The 8,596-nt window shown below is 61.0% G+C and overlaps 1 long non-coding RNA gene across 1 annotated transcript; it reads left to right on the plus strand.

Moving 5' to 3' along the window:
- Positions 1 to 1,847: 1,847 nt before the first annotated feature.
- Positions 1,848 to 3,103, plus strand: LOC136115832 (uncharacterized). The gene is made up of 3 exons (XR_010653297.2): positions 1,848 to 2,082; positions 2,829 to 2,888; positions 3,018 to 3,103. It is a non-coding gene; the product is annotated as an uncharacterized lncRNA (long non-coding RNA).
- Positions 3,104 to 8,596: the final 5,493 nt, after the last annotated feature.

Raw genomic sequence — 8,596 nt, forward strand, 5'->3', positions numbered from 1 at the left:
GAAGGAAGGAAGGAAGGAAGGAAGGAAGGAACCGGGGGTTCCCATCATTTGGGATAAACCCTAAAAACTCATTAATCACTTTGGTTGGAAAAAACCACCCACCTCCATAGGACCCCATAGGGACCCATAGAGACCATAGAGGCCCATAGGGAGCCACAGAGCCCCATGGAACCCCATAGAGACCCATAGGGACCGTAGAGCCTGTAGAGACCCATAGAGACCCATAGAGCTCCATAGGACCCCATAGGGACCCATACAGACCATAGAGGCCCATAGGGAGCCACAGAGCCCCATGGAACCCCATAGAGACCCATAGGGACCGTAGAGCCTGTAGAGACCCATAGGGACCCATAGAGACCCATAGAGCTCCATAGGACCCCATAGGGACCCATAGAGACCATAGAGGCCCATAGGGAGCCACAGAGCCCCATGGAACCCCATAGAGACCCATAGGGACCCATAGAGACCCATAGGGACCCATAGAGAGGGAGGGGTTTAGGACCCTGGGGGTTCCATAGAGACCCATAGAGCATCAAGGAGCCCCATAGGGACCCATAGAGCCCCAAAGAGCCCCATAGGGACCCACAGACACCCAAGGAGCCCCATAGAGACCCATTAAGACCCATAAGGACCCATAGGGACCCATAGGGACCCATAGAGCCCCATAGAGGCCCATAGGAAACCACAGAGCCCCATGGAACCCCATAGGGACCTATAGAGACCCATAGGACCCCATAGAGATCCAAGGAGCCCCATAGAGCTCCATAGGGACCCATAGAGACCCATAGGGACCCATAGAGAGGGAGGGTTTTAGGACCCCGGGGGTTCCTGCTGGGCTCAACTATGGCAAGAAAACCTTAACGAATAATTAACCGAATATTAATGAATGCAAAAGGCCAGGAACCAATGAAGAGTGAGCACTGAGCCCTGGGACAGCGGGGACAGGGACAGCGGGAATGTGACCCTGGGACCCATTGACCCCGTTGACTCCCATTGACCCCATTGATCCCCATTGACCCATTGACCCCCATTGACCCCCATTGACCCCCATTGATCCCCATTGACCCCATTGACCCCATTGACCCATTGACCCCATTGACCCCATTGACCCCATTGACCCATTGACCCCATTGACCCATTGATCCCCATTGCCCCCCATTGATCCCCATTGACCCATTGACCCCATTGACCCATTGATCCCCTTTGACCCCATTGACCCATTGATCCCCATTGACCCCATTGAGCCATTGAGTCATTGACTTCATTGACTCCCATTGCCCCCATTGACCCCGTTGACCCATTGATCCCCATTGCCCCCCATTGACTCCCATTGACCCCATTGACCCATTGACTCCCATTGCCCCCCATTGACTCCCATTGCCCCCCATTGCCCCCATTGCCCCCATTGTCCCATTTCAGGTAAAAGAGGACATAAACAAGAGAGAAAAAACAAAACACAACACATTTGGGCACTCCTGGGTCCTTTGGGGCACTCCTGGGTCCCTCCTGAACTCCTGGGTCCTTTGGGGCACTCCTGGGTCCCTCCTGAACTCCTGGGTCCTTTGGAGTACTCCTGGGTCCCTTGGGGTACTCCTGGGTCCCTCCTGAACTCCCCATAGACCCCCATAATTTCCCCCTTAGGGACCCAGGAGTGCCCCATAGTGACCCATAAGTGACTCATGGAGCCCCCTAAGTGCGTTCGGGTCCCCTCGGGTCCCTTCGGGTGAGTTCGGGCCCCACTCGGGTCCCTTCGGGTCCCTTCGGGTGTGTTCGGGTCCCTTCGGGTGCGTTCGGGTCCCTTCGGGTGCGTTCGGGCCCCACTCGGGTCCCTTCGGGTGCGTTCGGGTCCCTTCGGGTGCCTTAGGGTCCCCTCGGGTGCGTTCGGGCCCCACTCGGGTCCCTTCGGGTGCGTTCGGGTCCCTTCGGCTCCCTTCGTGTATCTTCGGCTCCTCTCGGAGCCGCCTCTGCGCACGCCACGCACAGTGGGCGTGGCCACGCACCCCCCCGCCGCTTCCCATTGGCCGCCTCCTGAGGAAGGGGGCGTGGCCTCGCTCGCAGCCGCCGCCGCGGCGGGAAACGATCGTGAGGCGGAAAAAGGGGGAGAAAGTGGGGGGGGGGGGGCGGGGAGGAAGAGGAGGGGCCGGGGGGGGAGCGGAACACGGGTTTTGGGGTAAAAAGGGGGGGATTTGGGAGTTTGGTGTCTTTTGGGGCACTTTCGGGTGGGTTCGGGTCCCTTCGGGGAGACTTCGGGCCCCTTCGGGTGGGTGCGGGTCCACTCGGGTGGGTTCGGGCCCCTTCGGGTGGGTTCGGGCCCCTTCGGGTGGGTTCGGGCCCCTTCGGGTGGGTTCGGGTCCCTTCGGGTGGGTTCGTGTCCCTTCGGGTGCGTTCGGGTCCACTCGGGTGGGTTCGGGTCCACTCGGGTGGGTTCGGGTCCACTCGGGTGGGTTCGGGTCCCTTCGGGTGGGTTCGGGTCCCTTCGGGTGCGTTCGGCTCCACTCGGACCCCTTCGGGAAGACTTCGGGTCCCTTCGGGTGCGTTCGGCCCCGGCCGGGACTCGGGCGCCGTTCGGCTCCGCTCGGGCGCCGTTCGGCTCCGCTCGGGCCCATTCGGCTCCGCTCGGGCCCATTCGGCTCCGCTCGGCTCTTTCCGTCTCCGCTCGTTTTCCCGCGCTTTCCCTCAGAGCGCGAAACGAAGCGCGGGGACCCCCGGGGCCGCTTTTTTCGCGCTTTTCCCGAGGTGACAACAGCGGGGGCTTTGGGGACACAGCTCGGGGAGTCTCAGCGGGAGGGTTTTGGGTTGAAAAAGCGCTATTTTGGGTCAATTTTGAGGTGGTTTGTGGCCCTCCCGGCGGGGCAAGATGGCGGCTGCGGACATCGAGGGGCTGCTGGGTGAGTAATGAGGGGGAATTAGGGGTGATTAGCGCGAATTAGGGGGTAATTAGGGGGCAGCGGGGATATGGGGGGGTGGGGGGGGTGTTAATTAGCGCTGCTGAGGGTGTTAATTGTTAATGAATGCAGAGGAGGAGCCGTTGCAGGAGCTGCACCCCGGGCTGGCCCCGCTGAGGGGGATTGGGGGGGTGGGAGCGGAGCTGGAGAGGGAGGTGAGACAGGTAAGGGGGCATTGGGGACAATGGGGACAGAGAGAGAGAGTGTGTGCGGATCAGCAGTGATCACCCCAAACCTGCCCCGCAGACACGGCACCCAAAATCCTGCACCCCAAAATACTCTTCCCAAACCTGCACCCCAGATCCTGACCCCAAGCCCTGCACCAAAACCCTGCCCCTCAATCCTGCATCCCCAAATCCTCCACCCGCGATCCTGTCTTCCCAAACCCTGCACCCCAGATCCTGCACCCCCAAATTCGGCCCTACCAAACTCTGCACCCCTAAACCCTACAACTGAAACCTTGCACCCCCTAATCCTGCCCTCCCTACCTTCCTGAACCCCGAAACCTGCACCCCAAACCCTGCATTCCCAAATCTTTCCGTCCTATACCCTCCACCCCTAAACCTGCCCCCAAACCCTGCACCCCAAAGAATTCCCTCCCAAACCCTGCACCTCCAAATCCTGCACCTCAAAGGCCTGGCAACCCAAGCCCTTCAACCCCATCCCTGCAACACCAAATCCTGTACCCCAAACCCAGCACCCCAGAATCCTGCACCCCAAATCCTGCCTACCAAACCTTTCACTGCAAACCCCTGCACCCCAAGATTGTGCTGCCCTAAACACTGAACCCCCAAATCCTGCAGACCCGGATCCTTGCCTCCCAAGACTCTGCACCCCCAAATCCTGCACCCAAATCTCTCACCCCCACCACCCTGCACTCCCAACCCCTGCACCCCAAAACTCCACACCTCCAAATCCTGAACCCTGAAACCCCGCACCCCCAAATCCTGTGCCCCAGTCCTGTGCACCCCACACTCTGCAACCTTAAATTTCCCCCCAAGCCCCTGCACCCCAAACGCTGCACTCTTAGACCTGACTTCTAAACCCCAAGGGCCCATTGTGACATCCCAGAACCTCCTATTGTCCCCAGGGCCCATTGTGACATCCTGGGGACCCCCATTGTCCCCAGGGCCCATTGTGACATTCAGGGGACTCCTCTTTGTCCCCAGGGCCCATTGTGACATCCTGGGGACCCCCCCTTGTCACTGGGGCCCATTGTGACGTCCCAGGACCCCCCGTTGTCCCCACGGTTCATTGTGACGTCTTAGGACCCCCCATTGTCCCCAGGGCCCATTTTGACATCCTGGGGACCCCTCTTTGTCCCCAGGGCCCATTGTGACATCCTGGGGACCCCCCCTTGTCACTGGGGCCCATTGTGACGTCCCAGGATCCCTCCTTGTCCCCAGGGCCCATTGTGACATTCAGGGCACCCCCTTGTCCCCAGGGCCCATTGTGACATTCCGGGGACGCCTCTTTGTCCCCAGGGCACATTGTGACATCCTGGGGACCCCCCCTTGTCACTGGGACCCATTGTGACGTCCCAGGATCCCCCATTGTCCCCAGGGCCCATTGTGACATTCAGGGGACCCCTCTTTGTCCCCAGGGCCCATTGTGACATTCCGGGGACGCCTCTTTGTCCCCAGGGCCCATTGTGACATCCTGGGGATCCCTCCTTGTCCCCAGGGCCCATTGTGACGTCCCAGGACCCCCCATTTTCCCCAGGACCCATTGTGACATTCAGGGGGCCCCTTTGTCACTGGGGCCCATTGTGACATCCCAGGACCCCACATTGTCCCCAGGACACATTGTGACATCGTGGGGACCCCACTTGTCCCCAGGACCCATTGTGACACTATGGGGTCCCCCCCTTGTTCCCAGGGCCCATTCTGACACCGTGGGTACCACCCTTGTCCGCAGGGCTCATTGAGACATCCCAGGACCCCCCTTTGTCCCCAGGGCCCATTTTGACATACAGGGGACCCCCTTTGTCCCCAGGGCCCATTGTGACATCGAAGGACCCCCCTGGTCCCCAGGGCCCATTGTGACATCCTGGGGATCCCTGTTTGGCCCCAGGGCCCATTGTGACATCCCAGGACCCCCCCTTGTCCCCAGGGCCCATTGCGACATTCAGGGGACGCCTCTTTGTACCCAGGGCACATTGTGACATCCTGGGGACCCCCCCTTGTCCCCAGGGCCCATTGTGACATCCTGGGGATCCCTCCTTGTCCCCAGGGCCCATTGTGACGTCCCAGGACCCCCCATTGTCTTCAGGACCCATTGTGACATTCAGGGCACCCCCTTTGTCACTGGGGCCCATTGTGACATCCCAGGACCCCACATTGTCCTCAGGGCCCATTGTGACATCCTGGGGACCCCACTTGTCCCCAGGACCCATTGTGACACTATGGGCACCCCGCCTTGTTCCCAGGGCCCATTGTGACACCGTGGGTACCACCCTTGTCCCCAGAGCCCATTGTGACATCCAGGGGACCCGCTTTGTCCCCAGGGCCCATTGTGACATCGCAGGACCCCCCCTGGTCCCCAGGGCCCATTGTGACATCCTGCGGACCCCTTTTGTCCCCACGGCCCATTGTGGCACCATGGGGACCCCCTTTGTCACTGGGGCCCATTGTGACATCCTAGGACCCCACTTTGTCCCCAGGGCTTATTGTGACACCATGGGGACCTCCCTTGTCCCCAGGGCCCATTGTGACATCCCGTGACCCCCCTTTGTCCCCAGTGCTATTGTGAAATCCTGGGGACCCCCTTTGTGCCCAGGGCCCATTGTGGCACCATGGGGAACCCCTTTGTCACTGGGGGCCATTGTGACATCCCAGGATTCCACTTTGTCCCCAGGGCTCGTTCTGACACCTTGGGGACTCCCATTGTCCCCAGGGCCCATTGTGACATCCTGGGGATCCCCCTTTGTCCCCAGGGTCCATTGTGACATCCTGGGCAACCCCATTGTCCCCAGGGCCCATTGTGACATCTGGGGGACCCCCTTGTCCCCAGGACCCATCGTGGCACCGTGGGGCCCTCCTTGTCACTTGGGCCCATTGTGACACCATGGGGACGCCCCCTTTGTCCCCAGTACCCATTGTGACATCCTGCTACCCCCCTTTGTCCCCAGGGCCCATTTTGACATTCAGGGGACCCACCATTGGCCCCAGGGCCCATTGTGACATCCTGGGCAACCCCAATGTCCCCAGGGCCCATTGCGACATCTGGGGGACCCCCTTGTCCCCAGGACCCATCGTGGCACCGTGGGTGCCCTCCTTGTCACTTGGGCCCATTGTGACACCATGGGGACTCCCCCTTTGTCCCCAGTGCCCATTGTGACATCCTGCGGACCCCCCCTTTGTCCCCAGGGCCCATTTTGACATTCAGGACACCCACCATTGTCCCCAGGGCCCATTGTGACCTTCAAGGGACCCCCATTGTTCCTAGGGCCCATTGTGACGTCCTGGGGACCCCCTCTGTTCCCAGGGCTCATTGTGACTTTCAGGGGACCCCCCCCTTGTCCCCAGGGCTGATTGTGACGTCCTAGGGCCCCTCTGTGTCCCCAGGGCCCATTGTGACACATTAGAGACCCCTCTTTGTCCCCAGGGCCCATTGTGACATCCTGGGGACCCCCCCTTGTCCCCAGGGCCCATTGTGACATCCTCGGCACCCCCTTGTCCCCAGGGCCCATTGTGACATTCAGGGGACCCCTCTTTGTCCCCAGGGCCCATTGTGACATCCTGGGGACCCCCTCTTGTCCCCAGGGCCCATTGTGACGTCCCAGGACCCCCCATTGTCCCCAGGGCCCATTGTGACATCGTGGGGATCCCTCCTTGTCCCCAGGGCCCATTGTGACGTCCCAGGACCCCAGATTGTCCCCAGGGCCCATTGTGACATCCTGGGGACCCCCTTTGTCACTGGGGCCCATTGTGACGTCCCAGGACCCCACATTATCCCCAGGGCCCATTGTGACATCCTGGGGACCCCCTTTGTCTCCAGGGCCCATTGTGACGTCCCAGGACACCACATTGTCCCCAGGGCCCATTGTTACATCCTGGGGACCCCCTTGTCCCCAGGACCCATCGTGACACCATGGGGACCCTCCTTGTCACTGGGGACCCATTCCGACACCCTGGGGAGCCCCCCTTGTCCTCAGGGCCCATTGTGACATCCTGGGCATCCCCCTTTTTCCCCCTGGACCATTGTAACACCGTGGGGACCCCCTTTGTCTCCAGGGCCCATTGTGACACTGTGGGACCCCCCCTTTGTCCCCAGGGCCTATTATTCCGTCCCGGGACCCCCATTGTCCCCAGGGCCCATTGTGACACTTGGGGACCCCCCTTGTCACTGGGGACCCATTGTGACACCATGGGGACCACCCCTTGTCCTCAGGGCCTATTGTGAACATCCTGGGGAACCTCCATTGTCCCCAGAGCCCACTGTGTGTCCTGGGGACCCCCTTGTCCCCAGGTCCCATTGTGACATCCTGGGGAGCCTCTTTGTCCCCAGGGCCCATTGTGACGTCCCAGGACCCCCCTTTGTCGCTGGGGCCCATTGTGGCATCCTGGGGACCTCCTTGTCCCCAGGACCCATCGTGGCACCGTGGGGACCTCCCTTGTCACTGGGGACCCTTTGTGACACCATGGGGACCTCCCATTGTCCTCAGGGCCCATTGAGATATCCTGGGGACCCCCTTTGTCACTGGGGACCCATTGTGACATCCCAGGAACCCCATTGTGCCAAGAGCAGATTGTAACATCCTGGGGACCCCCCTTTTTCTCCAGGACGCATTGTGACACCGTGGGGACCTCATTAGTCCCCAGGGCCCATTGTGACATTGTAGGGACCTCCCTTTGTCCCCAGGGCTCATTGTGGCACCATGGGGACCCCCCCTTGTCACTGGGGACCCATTGTGACACCATGGGGACCCCCCCATGTCCTCAGGGTCCATTGTGACATCCTGGGCACCCCCCATTGTCCCCAGGACCCATTGTGACATCCTGGCCACCCCCTTGCTCCCAGGGCCCATTTTAGCACCATGGGGACCGCCTTTGACCCCAGGGCCCCTTGTGGCACCATGGCAACCACTTTTGTTCCCAGGGCCCATTGTGACATTCAGGGGACCCCATTGTCCCCAGGGCCTATTGTGACACCATGGGGACCCCTCCTTGTCACTGGGGACCCATTGTGACACCATGGGGACCCCCCCATGTCCTCAGGACTCATTTTCACATCCTGGGCACCCCCCATTGTCCCCAGGGCCCATTGTGACATCCCAGAACCTCCTATTGTCCCCAAGGCCCATTGTGACATCCTGGGGACCCCCATAGTCCCCAGTGCCCATTGTGACATTCCAGGACCCCCCATTGTCCCCAGGGCCCATTGTGACATCCTCGGCACGCCCTTGTCCCCAGGGCCCATTGTGACATCCTGGGGAGCCTCTTTGTCCCCAGGGCCCATTGTGACGTCCCAGGACCCCCCATTGTCCCCAGGTCCCATTGTGACATCCTGGGGACCCCCTTTATCCCCAGGGCCCATTGTGGCATCCTGGGGACCTCCTTGTCCCCAGGACCCATCGTGGCACCGTGGGGACCTCCCTTGTCACTGGGGACCCTTTGTGACACCATGGGGACCTCCCATTGTCCTCAGGG

The sequence above is a fragment of the Patagioenas fasciata genome, chromosome 36, assembly GCF_037038585.1.
Source record: "Patagioenas fasciata isolate bPatFas1 chromosome 36, bPatFas1.hap1, whole genome shotgun sequence".
NCBI classification, from domain to species: domain Eukaryota; kingdom Metazoa; phylum Chordata; class Aves; order Columbiformes; family Columbidae; genus Patagioenas; species Patagioenas fasciata.